General features: G+C 41.3%; 1 long non-coding RNA gene across 6 annotated transcripts in view; it reads left to right on the top strand.

The window, feature by feature from the left end:
• The window catches only part of LOC107309719, a 259,412-nt gene that overhangs the window by 222,770 nt on the left and 22,717 nt on the right, over positions 1 to 13,925 (top strand). For 5 of the 6 annotated variants that reach the window (XR_004306126.1, XR_004306123.1, XR_004306125.1 and 2 more), the window contains 6 exons: positions 390 to 2,399; positions 5,857 to 5,909; positions 6,293 to 6,481; positions 7,675 to 7,767; positions 10,912 to 11,206; positions 12,324 to 12,497. This is a non-coding gene — a long non-coding RNA (uncharacterized LOC107309719). The remainder of the gene's footprint in view (positions 1 to 389; positions 2,400 to 5,856; positions 5,910 to 6,292; positions 6,482 to 7,674; positions 7,768 to 10,911; positions 11,207 to 12,323; positions 12,498 to 13,925) is intronic. The other variant, XR_004306127.1, reaches the window with a different exon arrangement.

The raw sequence follows: 13,925 nt of genomic DNA, 5'->3' as shown, positions 1-13,925 counted from the left end.
GTACCCACAGAGGGCTCCATGACCCATCCACCGACTGCTGAGCTTGCTATGAGATAACTGCAACTCTGAGCCTGGTTTTCCCTCCCATCTGGCAGTGAAAATGAACTGCTGCTGACTGAATGACCACTGATTCTCTTGGAAACAGAGCTCTGCTAAAAGCAACAGCCAACTCTGTCACCATTTGTGAGGATTTGTAGCTAGGGCCCTGAGACATCTGGCTGAGATATTTACACAGTCCTGTATTGCACTCACTGAGGCTCTGTGTTCACATCTGGAGTCTAGACTGAGTGACTCTATGGGCTGGCCTTCAAACCTCTGAACAGCTCATGTCCCTCTTGTTCTCTCATTTTGTCTTTTTATTGCTTTATTGGTTTATTTATTTGCTGTAGGTGCTCCTATCACAACTCTTCAGACATTCCTGTCATGGCCACTTGAGAGCTTCATTGAGGAATGGCAGCAACTGAAAGAAACCAAGCAGAACCAGATGGGATGGGTAGAGAAAAAAGGTTGTATTGAGGCAAGGCTTTGATTGCATGGTTATGGTGGCGGGGGATGCCTGGTGCTTGATTACGCTTGTTTCTTCTGAGGCATACAGCTGTGTTTGTGGGAAATGACAGTGCTCATCTGAACAGGGTTTGCATTCAACACATGCGACAGGGAGCAGTGGTTTCTGTAAGCTGTTAGCTGGCCACATGACTGAGCCAGGCAGGGGGATTAGTTACCCACTACCCCAAGTCAGATCCATCAGTGGGATGCAGTTACAACCTGGGTCATGGCTGAGCTTTCTGCCTCAAGTTGGCTGAAGCAGTCCCCTGGTTGGAGATAACCTCCATTCAGTGTTCCTCAGAGGTAAATCAGGGAGCCAAGACCTAAAACAGGATATGATGGGTAGAACTCAATGCCAAAATGTAGAGATCTGAGGTACCTGAGTTGCTGGCACAAGGCTGGTAGAATAGGAGAGACCTAGAGCATCTAAAAGAGACATCCAGGTTTAGGAATTAAATTTCTTCTACTATTTCCGATGTTCTGCCTTTGTGTTTAGTGGGGAATCGTGTTTTAAATTTGGGATGCTATGAGCTGTAGCCCTGTACTGGTGCCATACTGCAACAGGTGGACTCCTTCTTGAACTGAGCACAGGCCCCAGCAACACTGGCTGCTACTGCTATTCCACGCTGGGAGTGAATCTTCCCAGATGGTGCTGCTCTCATTCTCAGCCTCTTCATTTCTTTCTCTGAGCCTTTAGTCTATTAGTTCCACTTGCTCCTCTGTCTGTCCCATATTCTCCTTTGTTTTAGATTTCCTGGTTGTCTAACAGGCCTGTTTGCTGCTGCTGGAGAAATACGGCTGGGGAGTCAAGAGCCAAGTATTTTTGATAACTGTGAAGTTATGGCCAGGAAATGCAGTGGAGAAACTGAATGACCTAATAGGGAAAATGAATGTAGTGCTTGAAAAGATGGGCATGTGGATGTACCTGTTTGTGCAGGTAGATCTCCATGTATTTGGATATAGATAAGCCAGAATCTACATTAAGAGAATGTCACAAACTTTAGAAATTCAAGCACTGAAATACAGTTTAATTCACACATTAAAAATGGGTAAAAGGGGATTTCAGATATTCTCTGTGTACTTTAAGTAGCCAGTAACAACGTGATGGCAGTTCTAAGTAAAGGGCCTTAATCAGAGTATATAAAAAGCCTGATGATGTTTGAAAAACAGGTCCAACTCCCAAGCATTTTCTCTTTCCCACTATCAATGACACTCATTGTGCAATAACAACATTTGCACAGAGATATGTCTTGTTTTGTGCACAGAGAATGTATCGAAGCAGTCATAGGGCTGCACTAGCCTTGGCTAAAAACATCCCCAAGGGCCCGTCTGCCAGCTGCTGACTGATGTAGAACCACCACTGCTGATAATAGGGTACATGTGCTGGCTTTGAGCTGAACTAGGCAATCTGGGGCACAGTTAGATGTGCTCAACAAGGATCAAGTTCAAACCTGTTTAAGAAGTTAGTTCCTGTCAGCGGTGATTTAAGCTAAGTAGTTTTTCTGTGGATTAGGAAGGACGAGAAACGCTCACACAGTCAGCTACTTCATCTTGGCTGTCACAGCGGTGATTTCAACACAGCCAGGGGAGTCAGAAAGACAACAGCTGAGATCTGTAACTTCCTAAATCACACAGGCACAAGCTGCTGAAGGTGTTTTTTTCCATTAGATGTTTGTTTGCTTGTATGTAGCAGAATTATGCTGCCTACTTTTCTTCTTGCAGGTAAATGGAATCAAGAAGTGCCTAGACTTTGAAGACGTAGATCATTGTCCAAGACTGGGAAAAGCTGCTATTGACTGAATGTTGCTGATCCATTCAGGAGCTCAGCTGCAGCAGGAGTAGTGTCAGTGTGGGTGAGGCTCGAGATCATAGGTTTTTGCTGCAGAGATTGACATACCATGGCTACAGAGCACATGCAAATTTCCTCTTAAAAAATGATCGTTGCAAGATTCAAGAAATGTAAACATGCTAAGAATTAGACAAAATAACATTGCACATGGAATCTGTGTTAATGTCACCTGAATTCTTTATCAGCCACGTTCCTTGTAGGAATATCCCACATGTGGTAAGCAGGATATACTTTTGTGCAAATAGTGTTTCACACCATCTGGCATCACTGAGGTCAGCTGCACTGTCTTCCAGGCCTGGGAGCCAAACTTGTCCTTGTATCAGAACAGTCATATTGTGAAGTAGCTAAGCAGAGCTCCTCTGTGTTTCCCAAAATTATTGAGTTCCTTCTTCAGAAGATCATGCTCTACACAGCAGGAAATGCAACTAGAGGTCTTCCTAGTAATTCTTGCCTCCTCAAAGTATGAACGCCGTATTCTTATGGAGTTCTGGAGCAGCAGCTCGGCTGTTAAGCATTCTTTTTCCTGAGAGATCACAGTGAGATCACTGTCAGGAAGATCCAGAAAATGATCTGAATGTTTCAGCTCTAGGTAGGCTCTGAGATGTAAGTTAACCCTGATAACCCGAATGATGAAATTCTGGTTGGTTTTATCAGCAAGAGTTTAGAGATATTAAACAAAACAAAACAGTATAGTAAGTACTAAGTGACTACTCTGGCTTGGCTTGGACAAGCTACAGTGAAACAAAAGTTACTTTGGTTTGGAATAAATTCTTCTGTCTCCTAAGTGATCATTTGATTTTATAATGAAATGGCAAGTGGAAAAAAAAAATCCAACAAAAACAAAACAAACAAACAAAGCAAACAACAACAACAAAAAACAACAAGGAAAATGGCTTAAATCTTATTAACCTGGCAAGGGTCCCACTGACCACAACAGTGTTTTACCTTTGCAAGGATTAACAGAACAGCAGGGTCTGAACAGTCAGTCACTGAGTTGGGTTGTTGGTGTTTCTAAACCTTTAATAAGGCAGTGCTGAATGCAAATATCCCATAATCTGAATGCAGAGATCTTATACCATCACTCAAGACCTCTTGAAGGCAATGCATACAACATACAAATAGAAGCTGTAATCTATAATGCCGCAAATCCTTTAGGAGGATTATCTCTGTTATCTCATCTGACATCAGAGAATTACATGTAATATAGGCACATAAATGGCTTAGTCACAGAGAGATCCTTCAGAAAAGGGTAGTAGAGAGGCAGTTTTGTTTGTTTCTAAGCCAAGAAGAAGAGGGAAAGCTCCTCCAATGGCAAATGGATCTGAGTTAAGGTCCTCTTTGGGGTTCATAGCACAACTTGCTCACTAGAGAGAATTAGCTGGGTGAAATGAGCTCTCACTGTCTTGATTTGCATGTGGTCATTTACAGCCATGCAAAGAGTGGGTGTCACACTTGCTTGTGCCTCCATTACCCTTTGGCTAAGATCAGTCAATCTGCAAGTATTGGGGCCTGCTGGAAAGTGGCAGACAATCAATGATTGAATGCTGTAGTTCACACTGTCTAAACGAAAGTCCTAGATTTGAATAACCAGAGCTCAGGGTAAGATTGCTTGACTTACGAGGTTTGGTTGCCTAGCTAAGCTGATGATTTACTCATTTCAGAGCCAGCCTGGGGTTCATCTTTCATAGGTGTCTCCTACTGTCTTCACTTATTTGTCTTTATAGATTCCTGCTGGCTTTTTCAAAGAGAAAGTGAAAAACTGATACAGTATGATGCAGTTTCCCTGTTTTCTGTGACTTTTCTCATACTTCCTATCTATCTTTTCTCTTTTTTTTTTTTTTCAGTAAGGTGAATGAGGTTCTAACCTATTCATGACTGCTTGCTCTAGTTACCATATTCCTTTTTCCTTCTCACCTGCGTATCACCCTGTTTTTCCTTCTAAAATCTCACTTCAGCTTTTTTTTTTTTCTTTCTTTTTCTTTTGTCTTTTTTCTTTTTTCTTTTTTTTTCTTTTCTCTTTTTTCTTTTTTCTTTTTTCTTTTTTCTCTTTTCTTTTTTCTTTTTTCTTTTTTCTTTTTTTTTCTTTGACAAACAATAAAAGCAAAATTTGTCTGTCCTGCCTCAAAAAATATTTAATTGGAATCCCATCCCTCTGTAGTTAGCAAACAATTAACAACTCTTTCCTTCCTTTCATCTCTAATTGCATCTCTGACAGCAATGAATGTGTTGCTTATTGCCCATAAGCCAATGCAAGAGGTGCTGTCCCAGATCTTCTCCAGTCTGGCCACTCTCACTCTCTAATGATCGTAGGACAAAAGGAGAAGGGAAAGGATATGTTGACATACCTTGTAGTTTTAAATACCTATTTTATGTTCGCCTGTTTTTGGGACTGATTAAAAACCCACTAAATCTAATTAAGTCTTTCCATTGATGTAATGATCTTTAGACCAGGTCTAGGAAAATCATAAATTGTGTGAGTCAGGGTTCAGAAGGAATTCCAGTATTTTTGTTCATAGATGGCTTGTTTCCTGTAGCTTTCACACTGTCCTTTCCACTCCACTGACCTCTGTCTGATCGTATACAATCTCCTTTATATTCGCTTTTACAGGATAAGTAGTTGGATGTGCACAGAAGAATGTTCCATTTTCCGAAAGAATTTCTTGGATTCCCTGAAGAGATTAGTACAAAATTTTAATTAGGGGCATTGGCAGAGTTCCCAAATGCTGGTATATTAGGCAGCAGTTTTCATTTTCATCCCCCCATTTTGGTTCCTATGCAGTGCATAGGATTTCAATGGAACTGTGAGACTGATGATTGGTTTCCTTTAAATGATGCACGTCTCGTCCCCCTGGTTTTTGTTCCTCCCATTGATAGGGATGAGTCATGATTAGCAGCAGTCTTGTCTTTCCCTTCCAAAGACTGGGGAGATTGCCCAGTGTTCTGAGAACAATTGTCCAAAAGATGTCAGAGTCTGAAGTGACCGGTAAAATTTCCACTAAAGCTCTGGAAGGCTTACAGGAGGCAAGTGTCATTAATTAAGTTCTAAGAACCTCTACAGTGCTGTGGGAACCTGGCATAAAATACGCAAGCTGAACTTTGTTTGCAACTTCCTTCTCTTTAGGAATTCATTAAAGGACTGGAGCATTTGCAGAGATTTCAGGACCCAGTGCTAGAATGGCTAATTGCTGGCTTGGTCTTTTGTATACAGAGTATCACATAAAAGGACTGTGATCAAAGAATGCAGGTGCTGCTGAGGGCAATCAGAATGCAAGTATGGTGATTGCTTGCCGGATACAATATATAACGTTTCATTTAGCTGTGCTTTGCTTTGGTCAGTGATTGGATTTTGCAGGAGTCGGTGAATGATTTTGACTGAAGTGATTTAATAAATGCATTGTTTGAGCAGAGCTGGAAGTTTATACCTCTTCTTTCATCTTCCCGTTTTCTTTTTTCCCTACCAGCACCCAAGAGGAATATAACCACGACTGCAGATTTAACTTTGTTGAAGTCTTTAGTAAGTTTAAGTTGCTGTTACCTTCCTCAGTATGCTGCAGGTGGCCACCAGTTGATTTTATCTGCATCTGGGGTCTTGCAGTGGAGGAGGGCCAAGTTACATGGTGTAATTCAGCTAACATATCTTCACAGTGAAAGCTTAAGAAATTCCCAATAATGTTATTATTCACTCTATAATACCTATATTTTCTTCAGTTCCTTCTGCAACCATTCTCATCAAATGGCAAAGTCTATATTGAAGCTTTTTCCTTTTTTAATAACCATCTGATTTGATCACCCCCCAAAATGGCACAAACCATATGAAACAAGTAGAGCTGTGGCCCCTGGCTTGGAGAACATGCATGAGTAATTAAATCATATGCCCTTCTGTCACCATTTTTGCAGGGAGAGGGATTAAAATCTGTGTTCACAGGCTGAGAGCAGGTGTCTGCGATGAGATCCCATGCTGTGACATGCATGCAGCACATTCTTACATGAAAAGCCCTGGCTGATGAAATGACCACAGGAAGATAACACAGAACCCTCCTGGCAGGATCAGAAGAAGCTTAATTAAGCTCTGTGGTTAATGTTAAAGTGAGTGTGTGCCTGTTTCAGATGAGCATTAAGAAAATTGAAAGTATGATCGTATTTTAATTATATCCAGGTCCTCCTGACATTCCTCAAGCAAACTGTGTTGCCTCTTGCGTGGTCATGATACAGTGACTCAGAAGTGAACACACATGTATTTACGTAGATGGAACTTGGTAACTGATCCAGTGTGGTTTTAGAGTTTGTTATGGATGTATTTTTCTTTGGCAGAAGGCAGCACCAAACTCGCTGTTTCTGCTGTTATTCTAAAGACAGTTGCTGTACTTGTAACTAAATTACTGAAAGCATAAACTGCAGTTTCTGCAGTTTTGCTAGAGCTTTCATTAAAGGAGGTAGAAAAAAATAAAATTAGAAGACTCAAAAAACAACGAGTGTTTGTGGTAGGATAGTTAAACAGCACAACAATAGCACTGAAGGCAGCAGTCCTTTGCTTTTTATTACCGTGCTTTGCTACTACAGACCTTAAAATGCTTTCCCAATTTCTGTGAAGCAACATGAGAAGTTCCTTAGGTGTGAATGACTATAGCTATTGTAGTAGTGGTGAAGCAGAGGTTTGACAAGTGAAGTGTTCTCACAGAACAGGGAGTCAGTGATGAAACAGAGAACACAAGACCGAAGTGCTCATGCCCAGCTTAATTCAGAATATGAAAAACTGTAGGCTGGCAGTGTAGCCGTATGTGGATTGATGGAGTGACAAAGAAAAGCTTAAGCTTTCTTAAAACACCTTTGCTTTTCTCTCTATAAGAATTTGTTCTCTTGCTTGTTTTTTTTTTGTTTTTGTTGTTGTTGTTGTTGTTGTTTTAAATCACAGCAGGCTAGGACTTTCTCAAACATGAAAGAAGGCTCTGTTTGAGAAATTCATTAGCCAAATTAGACATAAAATAATGAGAGGGTGAGCAAAAGGCAGCTAGGAATGGGGGTGGGAGTGGAAACATGGACAAGGATAGCCAGATACAGTTTTCTGCAAGGATAGCTGATTGAAACAACGGTACAGTACCTTGACTAATGTAGAGCTAATTAAGCCTGTATAGGACAAAGCATTATCAAATATACTATAGGGAACAATCTTTCTATGGTAAATCAATCCCTGATGAAATTCCATTGACTTCAATGGGTTTTCTTCTGGGATGAATTTGGCCTGATAACCTAATAAGTCTTTTCTGTCTCTAATTTCTAAGGTCCTTTTGTCAGAAGCATAACAAGGAACTTCAGTCTGGCTTTCAAAAGTGCTGAACACCCAAATCTCCTACTGAGGTCTCTGTGAATCACAGGTACTTAATACCACTGCAAATCAAAGCTGAATGAACTGTTTCATGTTTGCTGTGAGTGTGCTCTCTGTACAGTGCCATCACATCTGCACAAAGACCCTAAGTTAACCCCTAAGCCTTTTGAGGCAGAAACTTCCTATGTGTAGGTACCTCATGCAGTGCAGCACAGAGTTTAGGAAAGGCCTGCAGGCATTAATGCAATACAATTAATTAGTATCAACAACAGTAAATTGTAAGTTCACAGTATTTGTTTTTACAAGGCAATGGGGAACATATATGTACTGGCTATGTATGTACTATATGTACTGGCTGGCTATGTACAGACAGTCCTACTTTTGTTACTCAGCTTTCAACTGAATGACTGACTTTTCAGATGAATTATCTGATTTTTCAGATAAATCATTTCCAGATTGTTCACACTATTTTTTTGTGAACTGCTGTGGCTTAACCTGGCAGCTGCTCAGCACCACACAGCCATTCACTTGCTCTCCCCACCAGGTGGGATGGGGGAGAGAACTGGAATAAAAAACAATGAAGTAGAACTTGTGGGTTGAGATAAAAGCTATTTACTAAGGCAGAAAAGGAAGAGAAAATTAGAATAATCATAGTAAGAACAATAATATAATATAATAATAATACTAAACAGGTGATGCACCATGTAATTGCTCAGCACCTGATGACAGACCTGAGCAGCAGTTGGCTTCCCATTTAACTCCATACCTTTTTAAAAGTTTTTGTGTGATATCATATGATATGGAGTATCCCTTTGGTCTCTTTGGGTCTGCTGCCCTGGTTCTGTCCCCTTCCAGCACCATGTGCCTCATCAGCCTCCTTGCTGGCAATGCAGTAGGAGAAATTAAAATGTCCTTGGCTCTGTGCAGCCACTGCTTAGCATCAACTGGAGCATCAATATGTTATTAACATTGTTTTTCTCCCCAAATCAAAACATGACATCACACCAGATATTATGAATGGAGAAAAACCTTTGTCCCAGATGAAACCAGAACACAAACTTAGAAAATGTGCCTTCTTAAGAGTCTGAAAAAGCAATCTTGGGAGATAGCCACAGGTGAAAATGACTGCATCTTATTATGCCTGCAGCAGAGAACAAGTGATACTTCCCTTCACTCTGCAAGTGATACAGATTCACGTGCTTCTACTAAAATCTCTCCATGTGCCTGTCAAGTTTACACTGGATGCTACAGTTAGCATTTGTGAGGTGACCAGGCCTGTCGTGTAAAACCATATCAGAATTGTTTTGAAAGGTCCAGATCAAACACGGGACATGCTCCTTGGAATGTTATCACTTTCATTGCACTGTTATCATTAAGTCTGCTCTTTTTTGGCGTTCACTTCATGGAAGATGCACACTGTATAGATAATGACCAACATTTTCATAACAATTATCTCTGTGTCTCTCTCAGCTTCTTGGCTTTATGTAAGTCCCCAAAACAGGAAGCCCACCACTGAGTGAGCTGTGCCCTGATTTTGTTCAGAGGGGTGGCTTTTTATCCCTGTTATTTAAAAAACAGATCTATTTGATTACCCAACGTTTGGTTTTCAAAAGGACAGCTCCCGAGGATCTTAAAGAAATCCATAATGCAACCGGGATGGAATATAATAGAATGGTTTGGAAAAAATACAAGGAGAGGAAAGCATAACGTACAATGCATTTGGTGTGAACTTTTCCCAGAAGATTGCTTGAGCTTCATAGTTCACTTACAACCAGAGTACAGTGATGCTGGGCAACCTGCCAGTGCTTGTTATTGTAGTGCTGTGTGAGCCAGTTCCCTGGTGAAGTAAGAAACAGAGAGACAGACTTTTCTTTGCCTTCCATAACTGTCCTACACACTCCTCTCTGCTGTCTCAGGACACCATCCTGTTCTCCACATCAGGGTGGTTTGGTGCATGCAGACCTGAGCAGATGTCACACTCATGGTTTTGCATGCAGTGCTTTCACAGTTCACTAGGACTGACACAGGCTGTATCACCTCACTGCACTGGAATTTCAGCCAGCAGCTCTAAGGAAAAGGGACACTGTGATTTGCATAGTGAGGAAGGGTAACACCTTGTCCACACAACAGGAGTATATGAAAGGGAAGGGAAGCATTCCTAGAAGGGATGCAAGGCTAGGGTGCATGTCTACTCTGAATTTTGCAGTCAGATGTGAGCCAGGATGGCTTGGGCTTAGAACCATGCTACAGATACTGAGGAGGCTTCTAGTTGCTCAGAGCACTGGCTGAGGTCCTTCATGCAAGCCTGAAAAGCAGCCCCAGACATAGAGGAGTTAATGGCTCACAGTCTGGTCATGAACGTATAGAAAAATCAAGTATGGATGAAGGAGGCCTCCCACGTTCTTGTATCTATATTCTACCTGGAAACCCATCCAAGAACATTTCAAAATCAGCAAACATGGAATGGGGTTGTTTTTATTCCCCTCCTCTCCACATCCACACACCTCCTCTTCATGCTGGTATATTGCCTTGAACCCTGAAACTACTGTGCTCTCTGGCAAGCACTTGCACAGCCTCCATCGGAAGCATGCTGGGCTCCCAAATGTGATAAAAAGCTGATAAAAACGATCTGGGCGTTAAGACAGCCTCAGTGGAAGAATGTTCAGCTAAATAGATACCATCTGTCCCTCAAAGTAAGCACGTCCTTGTTCTGCCCTGGCCTGACCAGTATGAGCTGTTGCTTTTGTGGCGCAGTCCATGTGTAGTCTGACCATTGTTCCCAGGACCTGGGGTGATTGTTTATGCAATGGAGACTTTATGAGAAACAGTTTCAGTTGCGGGTTGTTTTTTTTTTTTTTAATTTTATTTTATTTTATTTGGGTTTTTTTTGTTTTGTTTTGTTTTGATTTGTTTTAAAAAAAGGATTAAAGATTTGTAATGAAAACAACATTTTTGCCTAATACAGAAAAGTGATGGACTGGAGCTCGGCTGAACAGTCATGCTAGCCTGCACAGCACGTTTCTTTAGGGAAGCCAAAGAAGGAAGGAATCTTGAAGAACTAAAAGCAGTGAGCAAATCACCAAGAGACTTTTCATGTCAATAATGAATAGTGAAAATATTTTTCAAGGGTCATGGGCAGTTAAAGCAGAGCACTGACTATAAAGTTCTTAAATGTGTTTTTTTTTTCTTTCAGAGGGGGCTGATACTGCTGACCATTGATGCAGATACATAGGAAAGAGGTTAAAGGATCAGATGAACCAATTTTTTCTGAGAACAACTGAACAAAATCTGGGACTCTCTATATTTATGGGAGAGTACAGTCTGCCTAGAATCCTGCACAGCTCCAAGAACAGAGGTGCTGTCATGCTTCCCCAGGGAAGATCAGGCAGGACATCTACAGTGGGACAGTGATGTTCCTTACTGAATATAAGCAGAATCCTGCTACCTAGTCAAAGCAAAGCTGAGCATCTGAAGGCCTGGGCCCCCAGGTCTGCTGGAGCTATATGTTGTTGTTACGCCTGTCTCTAGCACTGTCTTTAGTGCTGCCTCTTGGATGGACTTCCTATGTCATTGATAACTTGCTTTCTGGCTGTCTCTCTCAAACCTATGTTGTAGCTCTTCTTCAGTCCTGCCTTGGGTCCTGTCTCTTTTCATTGTGACTGGAGACCCTGTAGAGCCCCCTGGACCTGATACTACCAGTTCTGCCTATTGTGAGCAGGCCCTATGAGATGGCACCTTGTTGGTGAGGGTGCTGCCTGCACTCCCATCTCACCTTCCCTCAGGGAGAAACCCTGCTCTCGCAGCTTCCTCAACAGCATCATAGCCTCTACTATAGTAGTCATAGGATGATATCATGTGAACTCTAGCAAGTAGTCACACAATGTAAAAAGGTGTTATCCTATTGTTTGTTGGCAGCAGGGGCCAAAGAACCTGTGGGCAGCAGGAGTGTATATTCCATCATCCGCTGTAGCAGCCATAATGTACAACAGCTGCTTCTTGGCTGGGAAAGGCTGATTGTCAGGACAAGGGAGGACAGGGTCAACTGTTTGCCTGTGCAGTTACTGTTGTCTGTAATCTAACTGAGGGAGTGGGAAACACTTCAGTTCTCTGAAACTCTGGGCCAGTAGCAAATTACCAAAAGTGTCCTGGAGCATAGAATATCATCTGGAGTGTTGCTTACATATTTGTGCAGGACAGTGCTTCCTAGAATCAATCATAGAAAACCCTGAGCTGGAAGCATAGTTAAAATCTCACACAGCACCTCACCATCACAGCTGCTGTAAGGGTCAGAAATATCCTTTTCTTTGAGCAAAAGTTTTTTTGAAGAGGATAGCCAAGCTCAAAGGAACTGCTTGTTCCATTCATCTCCAGTGAAGGTTGGGCTTTAAGTAACTGAAGACAAGGGCAGCTGGTGAAAGAAGCTGAGATCTCAGGAAAGAGACAATATTTCTGTCATTCTATGCCTCAGTATGTGCAAAGGTCCTATGGACCCCCAAGAAGAGGCTGCTGGCACTGCAAGGGATTCTGAATGATTTTGATGCTTTACTTGAAGAGAAGTAATTTTTGTATTGTCACTGTGTAAATCTGTATTCCTTTTTCTCTTAGTTACTTTTAGTTTGAAAGTGAATCCATCAACTTGGAGATGTGGCCTGGAGCAGTGGCAATACAGAGGCTGCATGCTAGGAAGAGCAGCCAGAAAGTATCTTCACATGCAGTGCATCCTGCAGTCCCACACTTGAAACACTTCCAAGGCTGGACATAGACCCATCTGTCCAGGAAGTATGTGAGATCCTCATTTGAATCAATTAGGTCAAACAAGAAAAACCCAAGAATATGAGTTAAAAATTGTAGAAGTTACAAGTGTATACTACAGAGGCCTGTATTTTGGAAGCACATTCCACAAAGCAAAGGATTTTCCCCATATTTTTGAATTGGAATGAGTTTCTGGCACACAGAAGACAAGAAGAAAGTTCAGAAGTCAAATTGTTGGGATTTCTGATTTTTGTTGATCTTTCCTTCCCACTTCTATGACAGATGACAACATATGCTAACAGCTTACAAGCAGGCTGGGGGATGGTGGCCACTGATTTGCATGCAAAGGGATGCAGTGGTTACAAAAATGGAGAGGGGTTTCTGCCTGGCTGCACAAAGATTGTGCTTTATAAAGAACATGTATAACAGTGATATTATTCAGAACAGTACTTGCTGTAGTACTTGCTATGCCATCTTCTGATTAAAGTTTAAAAGCACTTGGGGTCTTGGGGTAGGGGCAGAAGCTGAAGCCTACAAAGTGTTTGACTATTCATACAAGAAACTATTCACATATTCATACTTACATACAATGGATAGCCTATTAAGAGGTAAAATTCTGCTCTGTTATTTGAAATGTTCAAGATCAGACCCCAGTAAAAACATTTCTTGTTGTAGTTGGGTGACATGAAACTTCTTTTGATGGCTGTTTCAGTTTTGCCTTCTTGTGTTGGGTAGAAGGGCTGATCCTAGGACCTGGTCTATTTTCACTGCATGTGTTACGCAGATTTCCTTAAAAAGGAATCTTATGCCTTAGCCAGGAAGATAAATAATGAGAAAACATCTGCTATTTAAGCTCTGGACTGACCTATAAATCTTAATGATGAATGCAGTACCAGAAGCAGAAATCATCTACAGATTGCAAAATACTCACACTCTCCCTTTTTGCTTTCTTTCTTTCTTTCTTTCTTTCTTTCTTTCTTTCTTTCTTTCTTTCTTTCTTTCTTTCTTTCTTTCTTTCTTTCTTTCTTTCTTTCTTTTTTATTATTATTTTTCTAACAATGTTGTTGTCATTCCTTTAATTCCTTTAATTCCTGGTAATTTGGAAGCTCAAGGTTTTTTATTTTCCTTCTCACTTTTTCATTATAAGTGATAGGAGCTGCTGAGAGGAGGGCATGGCAACCATAATAACACAAGAAGGATGGAACAGACAGCCTCTACAAGAAGCTGACAGGCAGAGAATAATGACAGAACAGAAGATGGATAGCTAATAGGATGATTTACTCTTGAGAAGCTCTGGAGAGTGGGATACTTCTTTGCCTTTTTATTTCAACCTCACATGGTGTAGGAGAAAGGGGTTTGCTCAACTGCTTTAATTCTTTGCTGCATTTTCTTCTACCAGGGGATGGGAATGTGCTTCTTTCCTCATTGCTTCCTTGTGTCCTGTCTCCAAAAGAC

Source organism: Coturnix japonica, chromosome 2, assembly GCF_001577835.2.
Source record: "Coturnix japonica isolate 7356 chromosome 2, Coturnix japonica 2.1, whole genome shotgun sequence".
NCBI classification, from domain to species: Eukaryota; Metazoa; Chordata; class Aves; order Galliformes; family Phasianidae; genus Coturnix; species Coturnix japonica.
Note: the sequence above shows the minus strand (reverse complement) of the source record. Positions and strands in the feature narration are given on the sequence as shown.